This window comes from Sus scrofa, chromosome 14 (assembly GCF_000003025.6).
Source record: "Sus scrofa isolate TJ Tabasco breed Duroc chromosome 14, Sscrofa11.1, whole genome shotgun sequence".
NCBI lineage: Eukaryota > Metazoa > Chordata > Mammalia > Artiodactyla > Suidae > Sus > Sus scrofa.
In genome coordinates, this window is record NC_010456.5 from 76,417,866 (window position 1) to 76,430,659 (window position 12,794).

Genomic DNA, 12,794 nt, shown 5'->3' on the forward strand with positions numbered 1-12,794 from the left:
ATATGTGATTAACCAAAATTCCCAGACATTTTTCACATGAACTGCTACCCAACCAGTTCTTCTTGATCCTGTTCTTGTGCATTTGAGCTTTTGAATTTAAACATAGGTCTTTATCCTTGTTAAACTTAATTTCAGTTTAAGCCCATGATTTCACCCTATGGACATAATTTTTAAGGCTTTATTCATCATCTGTCAAATTAACTATTCCTGAAGCTTTACAATATTCACAAATATGATTAACATGTTTTTAAATTTTTTTCTCTATCCAAGGTCCAAAGGAAATCCATCAGAGACCTTTCCTGGTGAAATCAAGAGTCTGAGTATAGTTAATTCAGACTTCCACAAGTTCACTTAGTTAATCAAACCATATTTTACTATACAATAGCTACAAATGTATCATAAAAGACTGGGATACTGTGAGATTATAACTAGAACAATCCCTTGATCTACTAACCTCATAATTCTAAATAGAAACAGAGTGATAGAACTAAAGAATAGAAATAGATGGATTTTTTTAATGATAAATAAACCCATACTACATCTTTTTATTTAATACTCCATATCATCTGTTTGATCATCTATAACTGAATTTTTCCAGGATTTTACAAGTCTTCAGTTTTCCAACTACTTTCTTCTTTTTTTATTTTCAGGGCCTCACACACAGCATATGGAAGTTCCCAGACTAAGTCGAATCTCAGCTAAAGCTGCTGGCCTATGTCACAGCCACAGCAATGCAGGATCCGAGCCACACATGTGACCTACACCACAGCTCATAGCAATGCTTGATCCCCGACCCACTGAACAAGGTCAGGAATTGAACCCAAGTCCTCTTGGATACTAGTCAGATTTGTTTCCACTGACCCACAACGGGAACTCCTATTTTCTTATTTTTTGATATCTCTCTGGTTTTTATAATTTCTCAGAGATTAAGGAACATGACTCTGAGATCATCAGCCAGTTAATTCAGCGCTCTGAAACTCAACTGAGCCTTCAATTTAAACTCACTTTAAGTTGTGGTGTAGGTCGCAGACAAGGCTCAGATCTGGTGTTGCTGTGGCTGTGATATAGGCCAGCAGCTACAGATCTGATTCAACCCCTAGCCTAGAAACCTCCACGTGACGCGGGTAGGGTCCTAAAGACAAAAAGAAAAAAAAAAAATTATTGCTTAAAAATTGATTTTTCTACAAGTGGTTGTCAGGCATTAATGACTGGGAGGGGTGCAAAGGAAGTGGATGTAGCTATAAAAAGGGCAATATGATGGATCCTCAGATGATGAAAATATTCTATACCTTCACTGTATCAACATCAATATCCAGGCTGTGACTTTTGCACTACAGCTTTGTAAGATGTTACCACTGGGGGAAATGGGGTAAAGAGTATATTAGATTTCTGGGAGTCCCCGTTGCAGTGCAGTGGAAATGAACCCAACTAGTATCCATGAGGACTCCGTTCAATCACCAGCATCGCCCAGTGGGCTAGGGATCTGGGGTTGCACACAGCTGTAAGCTATGGTGTCGGTTACAGATGCAGCTTGGATCCTGAGTTGCCGTGGCTATGGCGGAGGCCAGCATGTGTAACTCCAATTTGATCCCTAGCCTGGGAACTTCCATATGTCATGGGTGCAGCCCTAAAAAGGGGGGAAAAAAAGATTATATTAGATTTCTAAATCTGTGTGAATTTTGAGAAGTATCTCAAAAAAAAAGTTTAATAAAAAATAATAACTGATTTTCTTTTTGGCCACACCCATGGCATATGGAAGTTCCCAAGCCATAGCTGTGATCTATGCCACAACTGCGGCAACACCGGATCCTTAGCCCACTGCACTGGGCTGGGGATGGAACCCACATCTCTGCAGCAACTGCTGCAGTCAGATCCTTAACCCACTGTGCCGAATTGAGAACACCCTGACACTTCTTTTTTAAGCCAACTCAATTTTTCAGGGGGGGGATTGCTTTTGGTGTGTGTGTGTGTTTTTAGGGCCACAGGAAGTTCCCAGGCTAGGAATCTAATCAGAGCTACAGCTGCCAGCCTACACCACAGCTCATGGCAATGCCAGATCCTTAACCCACTGAGCGGAGCCAGGGATCAAACCTGAATCCTCTGGATACTAGTCAGGTGCATTACCGCTGAGCCACAATGGGAACTCCCCAACTTGATTTTAAAGAAGCTTACTTAGGAGTTCCATGGTAGCCTAGTGGGTTAAGGATCCATTGTTATCACTGCTGTGGCATGGGTTCGATCTCATGCTGAGGGCATGGCCAAAAAATAAAATAAAGAAGCTTACTTAAAATGAACACTTTAGGTAAATTAAAATAAAAAACAAAATAGGATCATGCATAGGGCTCTGAAAACCAGCAGAGTAGACTTAAAGAGTGGAGTAAGCCCCATTAACTAAAGCTTTAAAAAAGTCACAGAGATCCCTGGAAATTAAAAAGGAGCCCCTGGATTCTTATTTCCCAAAGCAGCAAAATCAAGCAAGACAGTATAGGGAATAAATTATTAAGTCATCTCGAAAAGAATTACAATAAAGTTAGAACCACCAAAGCATTCCTCAACCCACCATATATTACACTCCAATCCTAAACTTAGAGAAAAAAAAATGAATGTGCATGTTTCACCTTCACTTGATATTCACAACCACACATTTCCAAAGAGTCCCAAAATTGCTTGCTTTTTTTCTACTCACAAAGTGCCTGAAGCTTCAACCATTTCCTGCTTCTCCCAGCTGCAGGACTTGCAATTAGGAAAACATTCACTCAGCATCTACAGCAGGTCTGGTTAGAAGGATGAGCTCATCCCTTCAGATGTGCACCTGATCCTCAGGAAGCTGCCCCTCCTCCAGCCAGCAGGTCTTTGTATGTTTAAAGTGACACCCACAACCTGTGTAATCACTTGGCCAAAGCCAGAACAAGTCCTTCCCTATACACAGAATCATTTCCTGCTCTGGCCACCTCACATAGCCACCAAGTTCACACAGCAGTGGTAGAAGCTGCTGCTGCTGCTCCCATTATGACCTCACTAGGGAAGGATTTTATTTTCAGCTTAGAATGGAGGTCAGGTACTTCACCACTACTCCGTGAACATTGCACTGTTTGTTTCAACAGGTCCTTGCCCAAAGTCAGACCTGACCAGACCACACCTTTTTTCAGAATGTACAAGTCATTTTCCTAAACCAGGAATGTAAGGCTTCTACAACTCTCTTATTCTGTTTGTCCTGTCTACAAATCTCAATCAACCAAGGCAGTTAAATAAACTATATGCATTTATAGCTAAATGTTCCAAACTCAAGTTTGCTCCACAGTTTCACTACTTCCAAAAAAATATTTACTCTGACTTAGCTGTCTATTTACCAGTAAAACACATAATAATCCTAGCTTAAAACATATGTAGAATTCACTTCAAAATGATTTAATATCATTTTACTTTAGTTATCTTCAATCAAAAGTACCCATGTAGAATTCACTTCAAAATGATTTAATATCATTTTACTTTAGTTATCTTCAATCAAAAGTACCCATGTACCCAAGTACCCATGTACCCATAATAATCCTAGCTTAAAACATATGTAGAATTCACTTCAAAATGATTTAATATCATTTTACTTTAGTTATCTTCAATCAAAAGTACTCATTTAACAAATATTTCCGTGCACTTATTATATAAAACTACCTGATAGAGTACTGAACTGGACTTTGAACTTAAAAAAAAAAAAAAATCTAAGAAATAACCCTTCCCAGAGTTCCCTCGTGGCTCAGTGGGTTAAGGATCTGGCACTGTCACTGCTGTGGCTATGGTTACAGCTGTGGTGCAGGTTTGATCCCTGGCCTGGGAACTTCTACATGCTGTGGGTACAGCCAAAAAATAAATAAATAACCCTTCCCATCTCAGCCTTCCACAGGAGTTCTGCAGTATTTTTACTTCTGTCATGTTAAGCTTCTAATACACTATGGGCTGACTTAGTAGTATAAAGCACCAGAAGAACATCAAATTCATTAGTGGTTATCTTTGAGAGATGGCAAGGGACTTACGATTAAGAAGAGAAATCCAGGAGTTCCCATGGTGGTGCAGCAACAACGAACCTAATATCCATGAGGACAGATCCCTGGCCTCGCTCAGTGGGTTAAGGATCTGGGGTTGCCGTGAGCTGTAGTGTAGGTCACAGATGCAGCTCAGATCTCACATTGTTGTGGCTGTGATGTAGGCTGGCAGCTGTAGCTCCATTTTGACCCTTAGCCTGGGAACTTCCATATGCCATGGGTGCAGCTCTAAAGAGACAAAAAAAAAAGGGGGGGGGACCCAGACATTTAGTAACATTTAATTTACTGTAGAGTAGCCAATTAAAATATATCACTCCTGGAGTTCCCGTCGTGGCGCAGTGGTTAACGAATCCAACTAGGAACCATGAGGTTGCGGGTTCGGTCCCTGCCCTTGCTCAGTGGGTTAACGATCTGGCGTTGCCGTGAGCTGTGGTGTAGGTTGCAGACGCGGCTCGGATCCCGCGTTGCTCTGGCTCTGGCGTAGGCCGGTGGCTACAGCTCCAATTCAACCCCTAGCCTGGGAACCTCCATATGCCACGGGAGCGGCCCAAGAAATAGCAACAACAACAACAAAAAAAAGACAAAAAATATATATATATATATCACTCTTTTAAAATATCTTAAATAACAAATAATAAAAATTTTAAAACAGAGAACTTCTGAGCATCAAAAAACAGTCAACAGAGTGAAAAGGCAGCCCAAAGAGTGGGAGAAAATATTTGCAAATCATTTAGCTGATAAGGAGGTAATATCAGAATATATAAAGAACCCTTACAACTTAACAAGAGATTTAAAAGTACACAAAAGAGTTGAATATACATTTCTCCAAAGAAGATATACAAATGGCCAATAAACACATGAAAAAGATGCTCAACATCAAGAGTCATTAAGGAAATCCAAATCAAATGATTGAATGAAAGTCAAAAACACCCATTAGGAAGGCTACTATCAAAAAAACAGAAAATTATAGTTGTTGATAAAAAAAAAGTGAAAATGTAAGAAAATGTAAAACGGTGCAGCCACTACAGAAAATGGTATGGCAATCCTCAAAAAATTAAAAATGTAATTATCGGAGTTCCCGTCGTGGCGCAGTGGTAAACGAATCCGACTAGGAACCATGAGGTTTCGGGTTCGGTCCCTGCCCTTGCTCAGTGGGTTAACGATCCGGTGTTGCCCTGAGCTGTGGTGTAGGTTGCAGATGCAGCTCGGATCCCGCGTTGCTGTGGCTCTGGCGTAGGCCGGTGGCTACGGCTCCGATTAGACCCCTAGCCTGGGAACCTCCATATGCCACGGGAGCGGCCCAAGAAATAGCAAAAAGACAAAAAATAAATAAATAAATAAATAAAATAAAATAAAAATGGAATTATCATACAATTCAAGCAATTTCACTTCTGCATATACATCCAAAAGAATTGAGAGGAGTGGCCAAGATAGTAGAGTTGGGAGACTCTGAACTCACCCTCTCCAGTGGGTACACCAAAATCACAACTATTTACAGAGGAAATACTGATGAGAAAAACTGGAAGGCAAGCAGAAAAGATCTTCTACAACTAAAGATATAAAGAAAGAACCACAAAGATGGGTGGCAATATGACATAGTCAAGACCCCTACCTCCCAGTAGGAAACCCACAAACAGGAGGACAATTACAATTGCAGAGGTTCTTCTCAAGGAGTGAGGAGTCCAAACCCCACATCCAGCTCCCCAGCCTAGGGTTCTGCACTGAGAAGATGACCTCCCCAACATCTGGCTTTGAAGGCCAGTGGGTCTCACTTTCAGGAGAGGCAGAAGGCTGTGGGAAACAGACACCCCCCCCTCTTAAAAGTCACACACAAAATCTTACACATTCCAGTACTCAGGGCAGAAGCAGTAATTTGAAAAGGGCCTAGGGAGTTCCCACTGCGGCGCAGTGGAAAAGAATCCAACTGGTATCCATGGGGTGGGTTCGTTTCCTGGCCTCGATCACAGGTCAGGGATCCAGCATTGCCATGAGCTGTGGAATAAGTCACAGACAAGGATCGGATTCCTTGTTGCTGTAGCTGTGGTGTAGGCCAGAAGCTACAGCTCCGATTCAACCCCTAACCTAGGAACTTCCATATGCTGCGGGTAGAACCCTAAAAAGCAGAAAAGAAACGAAATGAAAAGAGCCTAGGTCAGGCCCAACTGCTGATCCTGATGAGCCTCTTAGAGAGGCAGGAGGCAACTGGAGCTCATCCTGGATACACACCCTGGTGGCAGCCATTCTGGGGTGCTCGTTCTACCATGTGGACACTGGTGCTGGTAAACACCAATTTGAAATTCTCTCTTTAGCTTATTAATGCTGAGATCCAGCCCCACCTACCAGCCTATTAGCACCAGTACTGGGACACCAAAAACCAAGCTGCTAGCCAAGTGGGGACACAGCCCCACCTAACAGTAAGCTGGCTGCCATAAGACCCCTAGAGCCCACAGCCACAGAGGGAACCAGCCCCACCCACCAGAGGGCCTAGAACCCACTCTGCCAACCAATGCACCCTTGGAGCTCTGCAGCCTGAGACCCTGGGACATAGCCTTGCCCACAAGTGGGCCAGCACTAACTTCAGGACCAGCCTCACCTACCACTGAGCTGGCACTAGCCCCAGGAACCCGTGGGCCCTGGCCTTACTCACTAGCAGGCTGATACATTGGATCCCTCAGTCAGCTGCCCCAGGACCCAGTCCTATTCACCAGTGGGCCATCACCAGCTTGGCACACCCCAGACCACCCAGCCAGCCATGTCAGGAACCAGCCCTACCCAAAACAGGCCAATAGTAAATGTGGGGCCCCCAGTCCCACAACCACCTACCCTGGAACATGGCTCCATCCACAGTGTGCCAGCACTAGCCCCAGAACTCCTGGGGCTCGACCACCCACTCATGATGCAGTCCCACCCAACAGCAGCCAGTAGCCTCTGCACAAGTACAAGCCTGGCAACCAACCAGACAGAGGGCAGCCGCACCTACCAAACCACCCATAGCAGTCAGCCCATCACAACAGAAGGACCCACACAGAGGGGCACCCCTAGAGCACAGAGATCTAGTGCCCAGAAGGAAATGTACTACTGGGATGCACAGGATGTCTCCTACAAAAGGCCACTTCTCCAAGGTCAGGAAACACAACCACCAAATATATAGAAATAAAAACAGCAGGAGTTCCCGTCGTGGCTTAGTGATTAATGAATCCAACTAAGAACCATGAGGTTGCGGGTTCCATCCCTGGCCTCGCTCAGTGGGTTAAGGATCTGGCATTGCCGTGAGCCGTGGTGTAGGTTGCAGACGCAGCTTGGATCCCGCGTTGCTGTGGCTGTGGTGTAGGCTGGTAGCTAGAGCTCCGATTGGACCCCTAACCTGGGAACCTCCATATGCCACAGGTGTGGCCCTAAAAGGACAAAAAGCCAAAAAAAAAAAAAAAGAAAGAAAGAAAGAAAGAAAGAAAGAAAGAAAGAAAGAAAGAAAGAAAGGAAAACAGCAAATTGGGCAAAATCAGGAGTCAGAGGAGTATGTTCCAAACAAAGGAACACGGTAAATCTCCAGAACTAAGTAAAGTGGAGATAAGCAATCTACCCAATAAAAACTTCAAGGTAATGATCATAAAGATGTCCAATAGTCCCCACTGTGGAACAGAGGGTTAAGAATCCGACTGCAACAATTCAAGTTGCTGTGGAGGCATGGGTTTGATCTGGCACAATGGGTTTAAGGATCTGGTGTGGCCACAGCTGTGACATATGTCACAGCTGTGGCTCAGATTCAGTCCCTGGCCTGGGAACTTCCATGTGCCACAGGTAAGGCCATTGAATACACACACACACACACACACACACACACAAACACTAGAAGGAATGGAGTTGCCTTGTAGAACAGTGGGTTAAGGATCCAGCACTGTCACTGCAGCAGCTCAGGTTGCTGCTGTGGCTTGGATTCAATCCTAATCCCTGGCCTGAGAACTTCCACATGCCATGGGTGTGGCCAAAAACAAACCAACAAATATATGCTAGAAGGAATCAACAGTAAATTTGATGAAACAGAGGAATGTATAAGCAAACTGGAAGACAGAGTAGTGAAAATCACTGAAGCTGAACAGAAAAAAGAACTAGGGACAGTTTAAAAGACTTCTCAGAGAACATAAAGCATACTAACATTCATTAGTAGGGGTACCAGAAGGAGAGGAGAGAGAAAGGGACAAAGAACATATTTCAAAGACATAATACATAAAAAATTCCCTAACCTGGAAAAGAAAAAAAGACTTCCATCCTGGTCAGGAAACACAGAGAGTCCCAAACAGGATCAATCCGAAGAGGCTGACATGAAGAAACATTGTAATTCAAAGGACAAAAATTAGGAGTTTCCTGGTGGCACAATAAGTATCTGCCATTGTCACTGCTGAGGCGTGGGTCTCTGCTATGGTGCAGGTTCAATCCCTGGCCCAGAAATTTCTGCATGCCACAGTCACAGCCAAAAAATAATAATAAAAATTTTAAATAAAATGCCAAAAATTAAAGATAAAGTGAGACTATTAAAAGTAGCAAAGTAGGAGTACCCATTGTGGCACAGTGGAAATGAATGCAACTAGAAACCATGAGATTGAGAGTTAGATCCCTGGCCTTGCTCAGTGGATTAAGGATCTGGCATTGCCCTGAGCTGTGGTGTAGGTCACAGACATGGCTCAGATCCTACATTGCTGTGGCTGTGGCGTATGCCGGCAGCTATAGCTCCAATTCGACTCCTAGCCTGGGAACTTCCATATGCCATTAAAAAGCAAATAAATAAATAAATAAAATAAAAGCAGCAGAGTAAAGTAACAAGTTATGGCTGAACTCCCCAAAGGCTATCAGCTGTCTTTTCAGCAGTGACTCTGTAGGCCAAAGGGAATGGCATTTCATTTTGAGATATACAGAAATACTGAATCACTATGTTGTGCAAAAGGAACTAACAGAGTGTTGTAGGTTAATTATACTTCAAGAACAAACAAACTCATAGAAAAAGAGTTCAGATTTGTGGTTACCAGAGGCAGGAAGGGAGAAAAGAGAGAATGGGATGAAGGCAGTCAAAATGTACAAATTTCCAGCTATAAGATTAATAAGTACTAGAAGTAATGCCCAACATGATAAATATAACACTGTTGTATATGTATAAGAGAATTTATAAGAGAGTAAATTCTAAAAGTTCTCACCATAAGGAACTTTTTTTTTTTCTTTTAAGACCTGTACCCAAAGCACATGGAAGTTCCCAGGCTAGGGGTTGAATTGGAGCTGTAACCACTGGCCTACGCCACAGCCACAGTCACACCAGATCCAAGCCATGTCTTCGACCTACACCACAGCTCATGGCAACGCCAGATCCTTAACCCACTGATCGAGGCCAGGAATCGAACCTGCATCATCATGGATGCTAGTCAGATTCATTTCTACTGAGCCATGATGGGAACTCCAGGAAATTTTTACTTCTATTTCTTTAATGTTACATCTACATGAGATAATAGATGTTCACTAAACTTACTTGATAATTATTTCATAATGTATGTAAAGCAAATCATTATGCTGTACACCTTAAACTTGTATAAAGCTGTAATGAGTTCTCTCAATAAAACTGCAAGGAAAAAAGGAAAAAAAGAATTGAAAGCAATGTCTCAAAGAGATCATTGTATGCTCATGTAGCAGCATTATTCACAATAGCCAAAAGATGGAAGCAACCCAAGTGAACAAATAAGCAAAATGTGATCCATACATACAATGGAGTATTATTCAGCCTTAAAATGAAGTAAATTCTGATACATGAGACAACATGGATGAACCCTGAAGACATTACGTTAAATGAAATAAGCCATCCATAACGGATACTCTATGATTCCATTTATATTAAGTATCTAGAAGAGTCAAATTCAGAAACAGAATTCTGGTTGCCAAGCACTGTGGGGAGGGAAGAATGGGGAGTTGTTTAATTGGTACCGAGTTTCAGTTTTGCAAGATGAGAGTTCTGGAGACTGGTTGCACAACAATGTAAATATGTTTTTTTTTGTTTTTGGGGGGGTTGTCTTTTTTCATTTTAAGGTTGCACCCACTTCAAATGAAGCTTCCCAGGCTAATGGTCTAATTGGAGCTATTGTTGCCCGCCTACACCAGAGCCACAGCAACGCCAGACCCTTAAACCCACTGGGTGAAGCCAGGGATCGAACCCACAACCTCATGGTTCCTAGTCGGATTTGTTTCTACTGTACCATGACAGGAACTCCCTAAGTATGTTTAATACTGCTGAACTGTACATTTATAAAAGATTAAGGGGGTAAATTCTGTGTTATGTATTTCACCACAAAAAAAAAAAAAAAAAGGAGTTCCCGTTATGGCGTAGCAGAAACAAATCTGACTAGTATCCTCGAGGATGAGGGTTCAATTCCCTGGCCTTGCTCAATGGGTTGGGGATCCAGCATTGCCCTGAGCTGCGGTATAGGTCGTAGAAACAGCAGTGTGCATCTCGAGGTACAGTGGCTGTGGCTGTGGCTGTGGCGTAAGCCCTGCAGCTATAGTTCCGATTCAACCCCTGTCCTGGGAACTTCCATAGGCCGTGAGTGGGGCCCTAAAAAGCAAAAACAAATAAACAAGGGAACAAAAACGGAGAACTAATCAAAGTAGGTCTTAATCTGATAAGCATAAAGTACTGAGAAACATTTTAAATCCTAATTCAAACAGTCTGCTGCTTTTCTCTTTCAAAAATCAATTCAAGCTTTATTGACAATATCTGTTGAAAAAAAATGATGTGCCACAGATAATAAACAAATTTATTGCTCTGATCAGTTTCATACAACTGAAGAACCTAATTTATTGGGGGTAGTTAATGTACACCAAGAGAAGGAAGCGTAAAGTACAGACATACCTCATTTTATTGTGGTTACTTTACTGCACTTTGCAGATACTGTGTTTTTTGTAAATTGAAGGTTTATGGCAACTTTGTATCAAGCAAGTCTATTGGCACTACTTGGCCAACAGCATTTGCTCACCTTGTATATCCTTGTCACAATTCTCACACTATTTCAAACTTTTTCATTATTATCATTACACTTGTTACTGGTCTGTGATCAGAGTTCTTTGATATTACTATTGTAATTATTTGGGGGTACCACAAACCATGCCCACATAACATGGCAAATTTGACAAATGGTTGCTTTGTTCTCATTGCTCCACCAACCAGCTGTTCCCCCATCTCCCTCCTTTCCTATGGCTTCCTTATTTCCTGAGACACAACAATATTGAAATTAGGCCAATTATTAACCCTACAGTGGTCTCTAAATGTCCAAGTGAAAGGAAGAGTCACATTTCTCTCACTTTAAGCTTAGTGAGGAAGTTATGTCAAGAGCTGAGATAAAACTGAAAGCAACCCCTTATGCTCCAGTTAGGCAAAGTGTCAATGAAAAGAAAAAGTTGTTGAAGGAAAATTAAAAATGCCACTTCAGTGAACACATGAATGATAAGAAAGTGAAACAGCCTTACTGATACTGATAAGGAGAAAGGTTTAGTGGTCTAGGTAGAAAATCAAACTAGCCAGACAGTCCCTTAAGCAAAAGCTTAATCCAGAGCTAAGCCCTAACTCAACTCAATTCTATGAAGGCTGAGAGCAGGAAGGAAACTGCAGAAAAGTTGGGAGCTAAGAGAGGTTGGTTCATGAGGTTTAAGGAAAGTCATCTCCATGACATGACAATGCAAGGTAAAGTAGCAAGTGCTAATGTGAAAGCTTTAGCAAGTTATCCAGAAGATGTATCTAAGACAATTAATGAAGGAATCTACACTACTACAGATTTTTTCAATGTAGACAAAATAGCCTTCTATTAGGAAAAAAAAAATGGCATCTAGGACTTTATAGCTAGAGAGAAGTCAACACCTGGCTTCAAAGCATCAAAGGATAGGCTGACTCTTCTGTGAGGGGCTAATGCTGTTACCAAACCAAATTCTGTCCACTTGCCCAATAGGGAGCAAAGTTAATCTACTGACACCAGGTTATGGTGAAGGAAAGTACAGCATTTATTGCAGGGTGCCAAGAAAGAAGAACAGGTAGTTCACATTCAAGACCTGAACTCCTGGATGGCTGTTAAGCAAAGGCTTTTTGTTTTTGTTTTTCCTTTTCTTTTTTGGCCACACCCTCAGTATATGGAAGTTCCTGGGCCAGGGATCGAATCAGAGCTGCAAATGCAACCTACTCCACAGCTCTGGCAACAGTGTGCCACAGCAGGAACTCCCAAGCAAGGTTTTTAAAGGTAACTTTTTGTTTTGTTTTGTTTTTGGTATATGGAAGTTCCCAGGCTAGGGGTCAAATTGGACCTACAGCTGCCAGCCTACACCACAGCCAAAGCAATGCCAGTTCTGAGCCTCATCTGTGACCTACACCACAGCTCTCACCAATGTCAGATTCTTAACCCATTGAGCAGGGCCAGGGATAAAACCCACATCTCATGGATCCTAGTCAGGATCGTTAACCACGAGCCATGAAGGGAGCTCCTTTAAAGGTAACTTTAATCGTGGCTGGTTAGCTCAGTTGCTTAGAATGTAGTAATAAAGGCAATTTTAGAGTGAGGGATGCAGGGTGCAAGATCAGCTCATGGACTTTCTTCTGACTGGTTGATGATGAGGTATTAGATGATATTTTGGGAATTTTAATCATCAACCTCCTGGTTCCAACCAGTCTGGGGTCTAGTGCTTGTGATAAGCATGTTGTCACCAACTTCCTCCTAGGTGGAGATTTAGTTTCTGGAGAAC

The 12,794-nt window shown here is 42.4% G+C and overlaps 1 protein-coding gene across 9 annotated transcripts in view; it reads right to left on the reverse strand.

Annotated features, from left to right (window-relative positions):
- Window positions 1-12,794, reverse strand: part of USP54 (ubiquitin specific peptidase 54) — a 132,620-nt gene that overhangs the window by 110,643 nt on the left and 9,183 nt on the right. Inside the window, exon 1 of one of the 9 annotated variants that reach the window (XM_021072540.1) lies at window positions 2,687-4,114. The exons of the other annotated variants lie outside the window; for them this stretch is intronic. The gene's annotated coding sequence lies outside the window, so the exon portion shown is untranslated. Of the gene's footprint in view, window positions 1-2,686; window positions 4,115-12,794 lie in introns of those variants that run through there. 9 annotated transcript variants of the gene reach the window in all.